This window comes from Triticum dicoccoides, chromosome 7A, assembly GCF_002162155.2.
Source record: "Triticum dicoccoides isolate Atlit2015 ecotype Zavitan chromosome 7A, WEW_v2.0, whole genome shotgun sequence".
NCBI classification, from domain to species: Eukaryota; Viridiplantae; Streptophyta; class Magnoliopsida; order Poales; family Poaceae; genus Triticum; species Triticum dicoccoides.
In genome coordinates, this window is record NC_041392.1 from 668,388,507 (window position 1) to 668,406,937 (window position 18,431).

Sequence of the window (18,431 nt, forward strand, 5' to 3'; positions counted from 1 at the left end):
CTCAGTGACAAGCAAGACATAAGCTTGATGGAGTTGATGAGTCCAAATTATGTGATGACTTGCACCTCTTATTTTGTTTTGTAGTACATGATTCTTCGGATTTCACGGCTTTCACGAACTTCTTTTTGTTTGATTTTGCCAGGTTGTCATGTATGGAAAGGATTTTGAAGGAAAGGAAAGAATTCCAATTTATGTTGATAAAATCATGATAATTAATGTGATAACATATTGCCATAAAAAGGTGAAACTAATGGGAGAATAAAGGGTGCGTAGCGAAGCCTCCAGAGCAAAACACTACACTACACGCTCGTACGAGCGGTCGTACCGCCTGCCGCCGCCATTGCCTGGTCAAGTACTTCACCCCTTGTGTAGAGGGATCAAAGACATGACCAGAAACATATCCAGAACAAAGAACCCTAGCCTTCGAAATACATCTGGAGGGGGATTGGTAAGGAGGAGACTGCCATCATCACCACAACATGCAAGAGGATGTCGGCATCAATCATCTTCATTCATCAACCTTCACCGTCATCCATCTCCATCTCGTCGTAATACCTAACCCATCATGGATTTCTACGTGTATTACTCGTTTCTCCCATTCATGTTTACCACCACAATTCATATGATTTTCGTCGTTCCCGTGTGCAACTAGACCCCCTAGTTCTTGGGGATATGGATGAACCTTGGTATGTATAGGATATGAAATGTTAACAGGGAGATGAGTTTCTCAGTTGAATGTTTGGTTTAATAGCCTTCATGAATGTTGTGAAGGAGCCCCACTCAATATTTTCGCTGTAAGGCCACAAGGCATATAATTGTCATTGTAAAGGTTAAAATGTCGAGGTAATTTGAGGTGACAATAAAATCCCCAATTCCGTGTCTTTGCAATTTATAGAGGAATAACAAAGAAGACTTAGAGGGTCCGTGTCCATGGGGAAACCCTTAATTACCGTAGTGAGAACCGGTGCGGGGAATCTATGGTAGTGTCATATGTGGTACGAATTCTACCTCAGGTAGAATGTATTCTATACCCAGGTCCGCCCAATCACAAACATCAAGTGTGACTCAAGTATCTAGCTACGACTATGCTTTGACATATGTTGCGATAGACACATACCAATGGGAATTACGGACTCCCGAACGCTTTAATCCTATGCTAGTTCTGATGCTTTACTCGTTCCACTATGCTCATTTACATCCTTTTGTGTCATTTACTTTTATTTCACACTCTACTCAAAATCATTATACTTCCGCCGTCACTTTTCTTTGAGTTTACAATTTACTTGTAGGCACATTTATGTAAGTCCCTACAAGGGACAAAAGTACAATTCCTTTACCCCCTATGGGATCAATACTCTTACTTCGAAAAGGCTGCCAGTAAATGTTGTGTACTTGCAAGCCATCAATATCTATAAGATTTCCTCTTATTTTGTTTTGAAAGAGATAATATCATTACCTATATAACCTTTCGGCAACACTATACAGGAAAACACTTTCACAGACAAGTGTATTGTACGGTGCATCATAATATCATGATATTTATTATATGAAAAAAGAACTCTCATCGATCCCCTTGTTTACACATGAATAAAAAAATCAGGTGGGTAAATACAAAAAGAGTCTATTGGTTTGACCGATGCTCTGTAGTTTCTGTTGGAGAACACGGTCCCATATCCAAATATATTTTGTACAATGTCGTAAAAATAAGCTTTCTTTTTAAAATAAAAGTAAGTTTAGCAACCAATAGTCAAAACTAAAAATACATACTAGATGAACATAAATCAACGTATTTGGCTTTCTGATTTTGAATAAAAAATATATAGATTGTCCCTCTACGAGGCACCCTCAACAAATGGGCCCAAAATAGACCTTCAGTAGAAGTATTACCATGGAGATGTGGAAGGAAAACTCGTGGGCCTAGAATTGGGCCTATCAAGATTTATATTGTTCCACTGATGATGATGGGCCTAGAAAAGTTAAGCATGGACATTCCTTTGTTCTCCCAAGCCCCACCCCTTTCGAAACCTAGGGTTTTCCCCCTTCCAACCCCCCTATATAACCCCAAAATCTCGTAATGTCCATCGAGCCACCACTGCCGCCGCCGCCACCAACCATTCTCTCCTTCATCTAAATCAAGGCAGTCTCTCGTCTCGTCTTCTCCATCGAGTCAATTGATTCACGACGCTTGGTAAGCCCTACCGTATATCTGATATATGTTAGCGCAGTTAGATCTTTGGCTCATTGTTATGATTATGCCTCGCCTTATTATTATATAAATCCAGTGTTCATCATGATTTTGTTCTTCCCAACACAAGGACGGCTGTATCTGTGTTCATAGTTTCTGAATGCTTTACTTGAGCATAGATTCATGTGGGATATAACTAGAGGTTTTCTTTATAAGATTGATGTATCCGTCTTCTCACTTTTAGGGGGGGTTATAGATTCTTGTGAAACACTCAATAATTTTGTTGGTGTTGTCATCCTCGCATTGGAAATTTGGCCATGTTGGAAGAATGATCTAATGCCCTATATATATGGAAGAAAGAATCCCACTAGGAAAAATATTGTTTTATATTCATAAAGTTATATTTAGTTTTATTAAAATATTTCATATTAGTATAATGCTACATTCCTTTTCTCTTGTGAGAACCGCAGGGTTGCTAGTTACGCCATACCTTTCTTGTCTCAACACAAGGGTGGTAATACACACAATATGTGCATGTTTGTTGGTTTGCTAAATTTTCATAATGGAGTCATCGAATTTTTAAATCTCATTAAGACAAAATAATGTTTGTTTGGCAGATTCTCTAGAAGGATAAACATGGGGAGCACATGAAGGTCCATTAGTGGATATATTGGATAAAGTATGAAAACCGGATTGCCTGGTTAGATGAATATATACAAATGTGCAAGTGTGCCTCGCCAAAATATTATGCATGTGGCCACTCTATATATATTCCAAGCATTCATGTATGATGTGTATTGGTGTGAATATTTGGATATTAATATGGGATAAGTAGTGTTCTATTTTATTCCATGAAGATCTTATATGGCAATTATATTTATGTTGGTTGTTAAATCTGTAACATAAGGACTCTGTATGAGTGTTCTTGAAAATAACTAAGTAGTTTGGAATAATCATTGAATAGTCAGAACAAAATTCCAAACTTGGAAAGCATTTCATATGTAGATTCAGCCCTCGAGTGAAACTTGAGTATTACATGCCATTGTTACCATTACAGAAGTATTATATTCTGCTAATGTGCCATATATCTCCTATTGTATTGCAGATAGAGAAGTACATGCCATCAGTAAAGGTCCAATCATGGTACATCATAAAAAACAGTATAACACTATGGGCATGGTAGATAACAAGGTCAAGGTAAAAGAAGAGAAAGATGACAATATTATCATGAAAGGGAAAATGAAGAAAAATGAAGCTGAAGGTGATAAGAAAGCAGAGGAAAAGCAAAATTCATCGAAGAGGAAGATAGCTAAGAACAAGGGGGAGAAAGAGAAGAAAATGAGAGTTGTTGATCAGAAGGATGGTGAGGAGGAGAGAGAGGATTGGAGGAAAAGAAAGGAAAATGGGAAGAAGGAGAACTCACATAAGGGAAAAGGAGGAGAATGAGAAAGAAGAGCAGGGGCAACAAGAAATTGATGAAGAGAAAGAGGAGGAACAAAAGGAGATAAATGAGCAGAAGGGAAGGAAGGAGAATGGTAAAGAGGAAGAGGATTCGAAGGAAAGGGATGAGAAGGACCAGAATGACCAAAAAAATTGCCCTCACTTCTTTAGGGTGCCCATATCCTATTCATTTATGGAACACATGGTAGGTTTTCTTGATTCATAACAACTAAGAAAGGGACTAACTCATTTTAGCTGTCCCATTTTTACCTACTGTATTTTTGCATGATTGTTGTGAAGGTTATCTTTTCCATTGCGGTTCACATTTAGGAATGGTGCTCCCTAATTTGTAGAGTTAATTTTTTACATATATAATCTATTTCACCCAATAGATTCTTTGTTCAATTTGTGAATGATATGTTTGAAACATGTACTATACAATTGTTTCTATCATTGAGAAGGATAAAAGAGATAACATATCCAAAATATAAACTACTTCATGAAAGTTGATATTTTTTGTATTTACAAAAAATGTAGATTGTAAATAAAAGAGACATAACTACTATTTCTGCAAAATATAATGCCAACTGAGCAGTGAATGATAGCTAGGATTGGACTATAGGAAGAAAAGGTTAAATGCCATATATGCATGTTTGGGTTGTGCTCGACATGTTTTCAGCCATTATTAATTAATTTGTATGACTACATATGTTCCACACCATTCGAGTAGGATTCCACAAATACTTGGAAGATTGTACATCAATGGTTTCCCTGAGAGGTCCAAGCGGGAATAAATGGCCCGTAGAGCTGGCTAAAATCTCCGGTGAAAGATCATGGATGTCGCCTAAAGGGGGGGTGAATAGGCGCTTTAAAATAATTACGGTTTAGGCTTGAACAAATGCGGAATAAACCTAACGGTTAATTTGTCAAACACAGAACCTACAACAACTAGGCTCACCTATGTGCACCAACAACTTATACTAAGCAAGATAAACAACTATGTGATAGCAAGATATATGATAAGAAACAATATGGCTATCACAAAGTAAAGAGCATAAGTAAAGAGCTCGGGTAAGAGATAACCGAGGCACGCGGAGACGATGATGTATCCCGAAGTTCACACCCTTGCGGATGCTAATCTCCATTTGGAGCGGTGTGGAGGCACAATGCTCCCCAAGAAGCCACTAGGGCCACCAAAATCTCCTCATGCCCTCGCACAATGCAAGATGCCGTGATTCCACTAAGGGACCCTTGAGGGCGGTCACCGAACCCGTACAAATGGCAACCCTTGGGGGCGGTCACCGAACCTGTACACTTTGGCAACCCTTGGGGGCGGTCACCGGTACCCATCAAATTGCTCGGGGCGATCTCCACAACCTAATTGGAGACCCCGACGCTTGCCCGGAGCTTTACACCACAATGATTGAGCTCCGAACACCACCAACCGTCTAGGGCGCCAAGGCACCCAAGAGGAACAAGCTCTAGGGTGCCCAAACACCCAAGAGTAATAAGCTTCTCAAACTTCGCTTCCACGTATCACCGTGGAGAACTCAAACCGATGCACCAAATGCAATGGCAAGGGCACACGGAGTGCCCAAGTCCTTCTCTCCCAATCCCACCAAAGCAACTAATGCTAGGGAAGAGAATGAGAGGAAGAACGAAAGAAGAACACGAAGAACTCCAAGATCTAGATCCAAGGGGTTCCCCTCACTTAGAGGAGAAAGTGATTGGTGGAAACGTGGATCTAGATCTCCTCTCTCTTTTTCCTCAAGAACTAGCAAGAATCATTGGAGGGATTGAGAGTTAGCAAGCTCGAAGAAGGTCAACAATGGGGGAATAACACGAGCTAAAAGGATAAGGTTCATTGGGGAAGAAGACCCCCTTTTATAGGTGGGGAAAAAACCAACCGTTATGCTCACAGCCCGCACAGAGCGGTACTACCGCTCCAAGGAGCGGTACTACCGCTAGGGCGGAAGTACCCCTTTGAAAAACAACAGCGAGGAGGCAAAAGGCCAGAAGAACCGCTGGAGCGGTACTACCGCTCGACCTCACGGTACTACCGCAAATGGTAGTGGTACTACTGCTTGCGAGTGGTACTAAAAAAATACATCCGGACCTACCACCGCAAGACATGGGACGAGTTTTTGGTCCGGAGCGGTACTACCGCTGTAGGAGCCGCGGTAGTACTGCTCTGGAGCGGTAGTAAAAAATTACATCCGCTCCAATTCGCGGTAGTACAGCTGCAGCCTTTTTAGAACACCAAAACTGCCACAACTTTTGCAAACGGACTCCGAATTCGATGAAACCAAGTTTGTTGGAAAGCTAGCGACAAGGGATAACACAATATTCAAAGAAATAACAATAAGAAGAAGATGAGAAAAGGCCCATAAGAAAATGGTGAGAACCCTTCCTCTGAAAAGACCGGTAAAACCTCCAACACTGAAAACATCATAGAAGATGCATGCGAACTCCGTTTTCGATGAACTCAAGCTTGTAATCAAGATGACCATAAGCTCTAAGACTCACAAAGATAAACAAACAAGAACCAAGAAACATGATGCAAGGATGCAATGGTTTGAGCTCTCGATGAACGATACGATCAAGCTACTCACTTGAGAGCCCCCCTTAATAGTACGGCTATCGATCCTATAACCCGGTCTCCCAACTACCACCATGAGACCGGTAAAATAGAAAACCTATCAAGGGCAAACTTTTGCCTTGCACATGATCCACTTGAGTTAGATGATGACGATCTTGTCCTCCTCAAGATGGACCACCTTTCTTGATTGCGTTGGGTCGATGAAGACTAGATGATTGCTCCCCCATACTCCACTATGGGTGAGCCACTCTTCGGCACATCTTCACAAGTCCATGGACACCATAATGGATGGCAAGCTTCAAGCACTTGATCTCTTCGTGATTCTCCACTTGAAATTGCACACGGCAATCTTGATGACGATCACCACTTGATGTCATCCTTCCCATGGGTTGTATGATATCATCCTCTTGACGCAAGCCCATGGACACGTACCTAACCCCACATAGACTCTCACATAGACCATGGGTTAGTACACAAAGTGCAATGGACAATGCTTACCATACCATGGGATCACTTGATCCCTCTCGGTACATCTTCTACTCTTTGTGAGTTGATCAACTTGATTCACTCTTGACTTAGTCTTGATCAACCTCGAATCTTTCCAACTCTCTTTGTTTGGATGATGTCTTGAAGGTAAACATGAATGATCACACAATCTTCTTCTTCAAGACATGCTTGCAATAAGCTCAACTCTCAAATGACCAATCTTTGGATAATTCCTTGAATAGCACCTTGGTCGACACAAACTCTCCTTAAAACCAACACATGTACTCCAAGAAAATCCTATGGACAAAACCTTCAAATATAACTCAAGGAAAGCATTAGTCCATAGAGATTGTCATCAATTACCAAAACCAAACATGGGGGCACCACATGTTCTTTCAATCTCCCCATTTTGGTAATTGATGACAATCACTTTCACGAGAGTTTATACAAGGAATTATGCATCACCAAGCAATGCAACAACCAATAATGCATGTGTAGGAGATGCAAATGCTTAGGAACAAAACCGAAGCAAGGAGAAAACTCTGAAGACTTCTCCACAAAACTCTCTGAAACTTCTCCCCCATTGGCATCGATTGACAAAATGGGCGAAAAGCATAGAAAGCCAATATAAATTGTGTTCCTCCATAAATTGTGTATTTCTCAACAAGAGAGTGGAATGCAATACACATATCCAACGGTAATACTTGGAGGAAGACCAACTATATTGAGGCACCAAGATTGCTAAAGGAAAGATATGCCACAAGGACATAACAAAGAGAGAAACAAGCAATCAAGCAATCAAAAGATACCAATTGAAGCAAGCTATCAAAAGATACCAATTGAACCAACTAGGCCAAAGATCCTACGAGCTACATGAATAAAGGATATTATGATAAGAGCAAAGGAGTGTTCTAAAGAAACTAGAGAAGCTCCCCATGATTTGTGCACACATAAGAATCTTTGTATTTGGATACAAAGTGCACAAAATAGGATCATAGCTCCCCCAAAATCAACAGAAACTTACAACAAGTGCAAGTGAGCATATAGGAAACTAAGCCTAGTACATGTAACAAACACATGGTTGAGCAATAAGTGACAAAGGCAACTTAAGAATGGGCTCAACCAAAATGATGTGTGTGAGTCAAGACAATGCACTTGAGAAGATTAATGTACGGATGAGCATTAAGCATCAATAAAGTCTTGAAAAAATGAGGCAACACAGTGCAAGGCCTATCATTCCCACATACAACTAGCAAATGGGTTCACAAGCTAACTAATAAGCATATAAAGAACCTATGCTTGTGACAACCCGTGGCGAAGATAGAAGATGAAAGCCTCATCAAGACGAGGGATACCAATTAAGATGGAAAAAGCCTCATAGAGATAAGCATGAGGAAAATAATCTTCACCGCACAAGAGTGCATCAAGATGCAACGAGATACAATACGCACTCAAGGCAAAAGCTTTCACGGAGCCACCAAAGAAATAACATAAGAAAGGCAAGGTGGGCGTGAAAGAAAGGATATCATCTAGAGATGTAATTTCTCTCAAGTGTATAAGGTTCTAGGTAGACGAAATCATGATGATATATATCTACAAAGAAAGATGTACACCCGAAATAGTTACAACATGAAGGAACAAGATATCCAAACGGAAGTCATACATATACCAATAAGATATTTGATTGAGAGCATAGCACAAGGCTAGATATGGTCTTATTGCATATAAATGAATTCCAACCACACGAACATCAAAGACATCACAACTAGCAACAAGACATCATTGTTGGGATGCTTTGAGAAAGGAAACAAGTATCACAAGAGAGAATGGATAACATGCCATGATACAACCTACGAAAGGTTGATGCAAGAAATGTGTGCATGAAGTAGATGATGATACTTGTTACCGAGATACCATTGGATGGATGTAGTAGATGCCAATTAAAGGTAGATAGTAGTTCATTAATCATCCTAGCTTGACTCCAATAAGCACATGGTGACACCACCTTCCTTGTGAGTGAGCCGAGCATCCAATGCATCTCCACTTGTTCCTAGAACAACAACACAAACAAAATGGTACCCAAACTCATTGGGACCAAAGAGTTAGAGAACCAACAACACATAGGACAAACTCCACATTAATATGTGCATATAGATATGAAAATGAATTTCATGCACATCTCATCCAATTTGAGACTTGCTGGAGTTCCCCCTATATATTGGATCAAAGAAAGAAAACATGCCAAAGAAACTACAAGAAGTAAATATGCATGCTCAAGACTTTCAAGAAGCAAGACCAAAAGACAAAGAAATACCAAGCGAAGAAAAGATACCAAATGAATAAATCATCACTTGGAGGATATCCATAAAAGATACATCAAGGAATGAGATATCCATTGATACACTCAAAAAAAGATGTCAAACTCCCAAAAGAGAGAATGGTTCCAAACAAACCAAGCCCGCTACAGAGTTTCATGATGGCACAAAGCACCAAAAAGAAACGGCTTGCCTTCCACAAACACACACTTGATAAGGATCACAAGATGAGTGTTTTATAGAGAATAGGATGGCTCCCCCAAGCCTAGTGCATTATAGAGAGTTTGCATTTGAATACAAAATGCACGAGGTGGGATCACCACTTTCACTATATCTAGAAAACACTAGACAAGGTCAAGAAATTAACAAGATCCACAAGTGGTATGGAATACAATGGGAGTTGACACAATCCTAGGCAAGAGATAAAGCAAATAAAAGCAAAGGCCAATGTAAAGATGATCAATAATTTCTACCACACATAAGTGAGTACCAGTTGTCAAAAGACAAGAAGTATTTGGAAATAATTCCCGGTGGTAGATAACAAGGATATCCGACATCATCTTCACACCAAACAAAAAGCAAATTGCAACTTGTAGAGCTAACATGCCACCTAGGAACAAGATAATTTACAATATCAATTCTATGTGACAATATCTCAAATGTACACATTTTCTAGGCTAGTAATATACACATAGAATATTACTCCCCCATAATGTGATACCAATTAAAGATAAACAAGAGGCAAAAAAAATGATCCAACACGAGATAATTAATGGACAATATAGAATTTGAATTTCTCATGAGAAGACATACCACATAGCGACTAGATAATCTAGAGATATCAATACTATATGGTATTACTCATGTACACACATATATAGGATTGTGAGGTGCACAAAGCACATCACTCCCAAAGGCTCAATGCATGACACACACGTACATGATGTGCAAACCAACACACACATACTTGATTGCTCAAGATAATCAAGTTGGAAGCACAACATATACAAACACATGCAAGGAACAAAACCAAACATGCAAAGGGGTAAGTAACTATCAATGTAAACACTTTAAGCACGAGTTACCGCATGGAGAAACATTGGATATAAGATAGAAACTTGATAATTCGAATAACTTGGCTTGAGACAATTAGAATGATGAAGTCCCCTTAATTCTTCATAAAGTAGCCAAGTCTCCAATGCCCTCCAACAACACCTATTGATCAAGTTTGAGCTTGTTGGTCCCAAACCAAGTTGGGTCCTAAGAGGTTAGTCGCAATAGGCTTGGCTACCCAAATGGTTCTCTTCTTGACACCACTTTGAGTACCAACAACTTTGGCAAACACATTGCCAACCTTATCCTTCCCAAGAGAATAGATATCATCAATAATAATTGGGTTGGATAAGTTACCACTAGTGCATGAAGAGGCGAGGTGACCTTTCTCATGACATAAGTAGCAACGTCTACTCTTCACTTTCTTCTCACTTGATTTCTCAACTTGAGAAGCATTAGCTTGAGGATTCTTGGGAAGAGGACTTTCTTCAACTTGTGGTTTAGCATGAGATCAAACTTGTGGACGCTTCCCTTATTGCTTGTCACTAATGGCCTTCTTATTCAATGGGCAAGATCTAACATGATGCTCTTCTACTTTGCACTTGAAGCAAACAATCTTGGCCGAATTCTTGACTTGTTCTTGGCCCTTCTTTTTGTTCACTTTGGACTTCTTCTTCTTGTTGGAGTTGAATCCAAGTCCACCTTTGTCATTGGGGGATTTTTGCACACTCAAGATATTGTTGAGTGTGAATTTTCCTTCATGACTCTTTTCCAAGTCTTTCTTCAAAGAAGTGACTTGGGCCTTGAGATCTTTGATTTTCTCTGCATGGTTAGTCTCAACACAAGTACTAGAGGAAGTATAAGCTTCATCGTTAGAGCAACAAGGCAAGGAAAGCAATTCATCACAAGATGTACCAATGTTATGCATGGATGAATCGCGAGGACTAGCACAAGGCAATATAACATTTTGACCAAAAGTAATGCTAGTATCCACATGAGGCTCACTAGATGTTACCTTAGCAAGCATGGCCTCATGAGCTAACTTTAGCACATTATGGGATATTAGAAGATCATCATGAGAGCTTGTGAGGTTTACATGATTTTCTTCCAACATCCCATAATTGCTAGATAGCAACTCAAGTTGAGCCCTTAGCTCAACATTCTCCTTTAATATGGATGCTTCACAAGAGATAGAGTTAGTAGCACAAGCATCATCATTAGCAACAAGAGGAGAAGACAACTTGGCAAGCTCTTTTGAATATGAAGCTTTAAGTTGAGCATGAGACTCGGTGAGTTTGATGAGCTCACCCTTGATGACCCTTGAGCCATTTTCGAGGTGCTCAAAATCCTCAAGGAGTCTAGCATGAGCAACTTCAAGCTTAGCATTTTTAGTTTTGAAATCATTGGCCACCTCGAGTGCTCTATCATGAGATTCATTTATTCTAGATAATTCTAGAGCAAAGGTCTCCTCAAGAGATTTGGATGTGGTTTGTTCATGTTCAAGAGCTTGAGATAGCTCTGCGATCTCATTTGCGTAATCACGCTCATGAGCTTCCATTTTCTCAATGGTGACCTCATGCTCCTCTAGATGAGATTCCAACTCCTCAATGTATTTCTTGCCTTCAATGGCAAGAGACATGATTTCCATGAAGTTGGAACGAGCAAGTTTATTTTTGTGAAAAGCTTTAAAAATCATTTCCCCCTTAGTTTTTAAGGAGGCAACATTATCATTCTCTTCATCATAATCAACATCATCATCACTCTTGCCATCATCACAAGATATATTGGGATTCAAAGTGGGAGATACCTTTGAAGCCTTGGCCATAAGGCAAAATGCAATAGATGATGATGAAGGATCCGTTGAAGCACCATTCAAGACCACATCTTATTCCATGGGGTGTTGGGTTTCCTCTACATTGTTAGCACAACAATTCGAGGACATATATGCATTTTTATCATGGCAACAAGACATAGTAAACATATCATCATGGGATTTAGTCAAGCAATTTCTACATGATATGCAAGGACTATCAACACAAGCATGTGAAACATTTGGAGTGCTCGAAGTGTTAAAGCCCAAAGAAGGAGCATTGCAATAAGATAGTGATGAAGGATCATCCACAATGAACATACTATCATCATTGCAAGGACCAACACTACTCACCATATCATTACCTTGTGGCAAGCCACATGTAGGTGAAGTAGAAGAAGTTGAGAAGACTATACGGCCGGATGTGGAGGGAGAACAATCATCCCCACAAAACTTGGACACGCCATATTTATCTTGAAGCTTTGTCCACAACTCATGATCATCCCGGAATGGCATGAGTTGAAATATAACTACATTGCTCAAAGCATCGAAAAGCACATTAGAAGCTTGAGCATTGAGATAAGAGTTTTTCTCATCCTCTAAAGATAATCTTTGAGGATCCTTTGGAGGAGAAAAACCCATATCTACAATTCGCTCTAAATTTGGGTCCATGACCCTAAAGAGATTAAGCATGCGAATTACCCAAACATCAAAATTTGTGCCATCGAAACTAAGAGTGTGAGAGAATCCTAATCCCCTAGTCGACATCTTTACTCTCTAGGCGGTTAAGCCTAACAAAGAGAGACGAGGCTCTGATACCAATTGAAATATCGTGGATGTCGCCTAGAGGGGGGTGAATAGGCGCTTTAAAATAATTACGGTTTAGGCTTGAACAAATGCGGAATAAACCTAACGGTTAATTTGTCAAACACAGAACCTACAACAACTAGGCTCACCTATGTGCACCAACAACTTATACTAAGCAAGATAAACAACGATGTGATAGCAAGATATATGATAAGAAACAATATGGCTATCACAAAGTAAAGAGCATAAGTAAAGAGCTTGGGTAAGAGATAACCAAGGCACGCGGAGACGATGATGTATCTCGAAGTTCACACCCTTGCGGATGCTAATCTCCGTTTGGAGTGGTGTGGAGGCACAATGCTCCCCAAGAAGCCACTAGGGCAACCGTAATCTCCTCACGCCTTCGCACAAGGCAAGATGCCGTGATTCCACTAAGGGACCCTTGAGGGCGGTCACCGAGCCCGTACAAATGACAACCCTTGGGGCGGTCACCGAACCTGTACACTTTGGCAACCCTTGGGGGCGGTCACCGGTACCTGTCAAATTGCTCGGGGCGATCTCCACAACCTAATTGGAGACCCCGACGCTTGCCCGGAGCTTTACACCATAATGATTGAGCTCCGAACACCACCAACCGTCTAGGGCGCCAAGGCACCCAAGAGGAACAAGCTCTAGGGTGCCCAAACACCCAATAGTAATAAGCTTCTCAAACTTCGCTTCCACGTATCACCATGGAGAACTCAAACCGATGCACCAAATGCAATGGCAAGGGCACACGGAGTGCCCAAGTCCTTCTCTCCCAATCCCACCAAAGCAACTAATGCTAGGGAAGAGAATGAGAGGAAGAAGGAAAGAAGAACACAAAGAACTCCAAGATCTAGATCCAAGGGGTTCCCCTCACTTAGAGGAGAAAGTGATTGGTGGAAACGTGGATCTAGATCTCCTCTCTCTTTTCCCTCAAGAACTAGCAAGAATCATTGGAGGGATTGAGAGTTAGCAAGCTCGAAGAAGGTCAACAATGGGGGAAGAACACGAGCTAAAAGGATAAGGTTCATTGGGGAAGAAGACCCCCTTTTATAGGTGGGGAAAAACCAACTGTTATGCTCACAGCCCGCACAGAGCGGTACTACCGCTCCAAGGAGCGGTACTACCGCTAGGGCGGAAGTACCCCTTTGAAAAACAACAGCGAGGAGGCAAAAGGCCAGAAGAACCGCCGGAGCGGTACTACCGCTCGTCCTCACGGTACTACCGCTCGACCTCACGGTACTACCGCGAATGGTAGCGGTACTACTGCTTGCGAGTGCTACTAAAAAAATACATCCGGACCTACCACCGCAAGACTTGGGACAAGTTTTTGGTCCGGAGCGGTACTACCTCTGTAGGAGCCACGGTAGTACTGCTCTGGAGCGGTAGTAAAAAATTATATCCGCTCCAATTCGCGGTAGTACCGCTGCAGCCTTTTCAGAACACCAAAACCGCCACAACTTTTGCAAACGGACTCCGAATTCGATGAAACCAAGTTTGTTGGAAAGTTAGCGACAAGGGCTAACACAATATTCAAAGAAATAACAATAAGAAGCAAATGATAAAAGGCCCATAAGAAAATGGTGAGAACCCTTCCTCGGAAAAGACCGGTAAAACCTCCAACACCGAAAACATCATAGAAGATGCATGCGAACTCCGTTTTTGATAAACTCAAGCTTGTAATCAAGATGACCATAAGCTCTAAGACTCACAAAGAGAACCAAACAAGAACCAAGAAACATGATGCAAGGATGCAATGGTTTGAGCTCTCGACGAACGATACGATCAAGCTACTCACTTGAGAGCCCCCCTTGATAGTACGGCTATCGATCCTATAACCCGGTCTCCCAACTACCACCATGAGACCGGTAAAATAGAAAACCTATCAAGGGCAAACCTTTGCCTTGCACATGATCCACTTGAGTTAGATGATGACGATCTTGTCCTCCTCAAGATGGACAACCTTTCTTGATTGCGTTGGGTCGATGAAGACTAGATGATTGCTCCCCCATACTCCACTATGGGTGAGCCACTCTTCGGCACATCTTCACAAGTCCATTGACACCACAATGGATGGCAAGCTTCAAGCACTTGATCTCTTCGTGATTCTCCACTTGAAATTGCACACGGCAATCTTGATGATGATCACCACTTGATGTCATCCTTTCCATGGGTTGTATGATATCATCCTCTTGACGCAAGCCCATGGACACGTACCTAACCCCACATAGACTCTCACATAGACCATGGGTTAGTACACAAAGTGCAATGGACAATGCTTACCATACCATGGGATCACTTGATCCCTCTCGGTACATCTTCTACTCTTTGTGAGTTGATCAACTTGATTTACTCTTGACTTAGTCTTGATCAACCTTGAATCTTTCCAACTCTCTTCGTTTGGATGATGTCTTGAAGGTAAACATGAATGATCACACAATCTTCTTCTTCAAGACATGCTTGCAATAAGCTCAACTCCCAAATGACCAATCTTTGGATAATTCCTTGAATAGCACCTTGGTCGACACAAACTCTCCTTGAAACCAACACATGTACTCCAAGAAAAGCCTATGGACAAAACCTTCAAATATAACTCAAGGAAAGCATTAGTCCATAGAGATTGTCATCAATTAGCAAAACCAAACATGGGGGCACCGCATGTTCTTTCATCCGGGGAGCTATGCTTTGCGCGTGGATGGAAGGAGTTCCTTTCCGACCATCGTGTCGGGTATGGCTACCTGCTGGTGTTCCGTTACAACGGGCAGTCACAGTTCTCAGTGATGGTTTTCTTGCCATCATCCTGCGAGGCTCCATACGCGTCTCTCGCCCAACCGCAGCACAAGGACATCGACATGGCCAGAGAGGAAGACAAAGGGCTCACGAGCACCAATGCAGATGGTACTGGCCCGCAAGAAGAAGACGCTCACACTGGCACCAGTGCAGAAGGTACACCACAAAATGAATCTTCAAAAGAAGAAGAAAATTCTTTAGAAGGTGAAGAGGCAGAGGAAGTTGAAGACATGTTATCAGAAACTCTGGGGAATGAGGAAGACTGTGAACATCGCATGTGCAGCGACGATGCTCTAGAACCAGCGCAACAACAGCAGGACGATCGACGCAAGACCGACGATGGTTTTGTGGTTGGGAAGAGGGCTAGGTTTAGGAAGGTTGATGATATCATGGCACACGTGGACCGATCCAAGAAGTCCAGGCCCGCAGAGGGGAAAAACACTGAAGCTCCATCTGGTGATCCAGCTTCTGGGGGAGCAGCGTCAAGCGACAGTTTGCCAGGTAATTAAGAAGAACCCTCTGATCGATCGATCGATTTAAAAATAATTAGTATGTGTTGTACTTTTTACCTATATATTGGTATGAGATGGCTTGATTTTGTAAAATTATTTGTATGCTCTTGTTATTGAGCTAACATTTGTCTATGTGCACCTCAAACTGTAAGAAGAATCTGAGCATCGTCCACCCATGATGTCCAAGCCTGAGGAGATAAGGTCTCCATCTGGTCGTTCTGCTTCTAAGTCAGCAGGATCAAGTGACAATATGGCAGGTAATTCAGAATAACCGTTGGATGGATCAATTTCAATATAACTATATATTGTGATGGTTAAATGTTGTCACATGATTCATAGGCTCTTGTTATCTAGCTAACCTATGTGCACATCCATTGTAAGCAGAGTTGGCCAGTCATCCATCAAAGGACTCCAAGGATAAGGGAAAAAGCTTTGTTGTCCCTTCAATTGTTTATACCAGGTCTTCTGCTTCAGCATCTAAAAGAGTTCCCCTCAAAACGGCTTCGGAAGAAACAACATCAAGTGATAATTTGGCGGGTAACAAATCGATTTCAAATTGAGTAGTACTTTTTTACACACACACACACACATATACTGGTTGAGATGTCTTAGATGTTGTGTCATCGAGCTATTAATATGCTCTGCTAGCTACATAGCACTGGTCTTATACTATAAATGGTTCCTATCTATATGCTCTTGTCATGGAGCTAATGAACTTTACCCACATATAGTTCATACAGGTGTATTCGCGCCAGAATCCGTGTGCACGGACTTAACCACGTGGCACAAATCTTTTGGTAAAAGGCTTAGTAAGCAGAATCAATTCCCGATGTTCAACAAGAGCAATGGTGAAAACCAACCTGGCAGAGGTAAATGTCTTTCTTCCTTCCTTACTACCTTCCTTCCTTCCTTCCTTCATGTAAGAGCGCCCTTTTATTATATTGCCAGTACTAATTAGAACAAACTTAAAGTGAACTATCCTGATAGTCTCCATCTTTTTATACTAATTCTCATCAAGGTTATGAGAAGGCCGGGATTAACATCACAGAGGCATCCAGTAACTCAAAGGGAGAAGGAATATGCCATCGAGAGGGCACGGAGGTTCAAATCTGAGAGACCCTTCACCGTCAAGGCAATGAAGCACAACGATGTCTATGCCTCGTACTTCATGGTAATTATCAATTCAATTTCTCCCTTCAATACATTAAAAATGCATTGCTCACTGACTGATCGTGATCGACCTGTAACTACAGATCATCCCAGACAAGTTCGTGAAAACATTTCTCCCCAAAGAGAGCAGGAAGATGACAGTGTGGGACCCACAGGCGAAGCCGTGGAAGGTGTCGTACGAGTACACTGGCGGGGAGAGTCCCCGCGCGGCATTCAGCGCTGGGTGGGGTGCGCTGGCCATGGAGAACAACCTAGAGAAGTCGGATGTGTGCATCTTCGAGCTCCTGGACCAAGAATACAACATCAAGTTGCACGTTTACAAGGTCGTGCTGGAGATCACCCCCTGCATCATCACACCAAAACCTCGCACATGTGAGTGATAATTCGCCCCAATACATTTTGATCTAGTGTCATTGATGATGGAGAAAGACCCATTTTATCCCGTCGTTATCAAACCACAATATTAAGAATTATATTGTGTGTGTTGCTAAGGCTAATTATCAGATTATAAGGAAGAGATAAGCATGTAGAACCAATCCCCTTCATAACCTAGGGTTTCCGTCGTTGCCGAATTCCCTTTATTTATAACCCCGAAAATTTTCAAAATCACTCGAGCCGCCGTTGCCACAACCAACCATTTGAATTAGATGGATCTCTTATATCGTCCTCTCATTTGAATAGAAGCCCCCTTGGCGAGGTCGTATGAACTCTGAAGATCCATCCAGATCTCAATTGGTTGACTACGCTTGGTAAGCCTATATTCTGTGTATCAGATGCTAGCGCAATTGAATCTTTAGCCCATTTGCACCATCATGGTTTGGTTTTTATACACTGTGGTGCATCTTACTTTTGTACTGCTTCCCACCACAAGAAATGGTGTATCCATGTTCCTAGTTCTTTCTTCCTGAATGTTTTAGTTCTACATAGATCAACTTATGGGATGTAACTAGAGGTTTCAGCATGTTGCAAGATTGACTTATCCTTATTCTGATTTTGCGGGCATACTCTTGTTATATTTCTAATGTTGTACTCAGTAAATCAGCTTTATTAAAATATTGGTGATTATTGTAATGCTACCTTTTCTGCAGTGATAGTCCTTCGGTTGCTAGCTAGTTAGGCCATACATTTCTTGTCTCAACACAAGGCTGGTGCAGATTTGAATCACCCATTAATATATGATATCAACGCTGTGTATGCATGTTTCATGGTTTACCAAATTTGCACGACAGAATGATCAATT

At 41.4% G+C, this 18,431-nt stretch overlaps 1 pseudogene; it reads left to right on the forward strand.

The window, feature by feature from the left end:
* Positions 1-17,571, forward strand: part of LOC119333839 — a 38,872-nt pseudogene extending 21,301 nt beyond the window's left edge.
* The last annotated feature ends 860 nt before the right edge of the window (positions 17,572-18,431 follow it).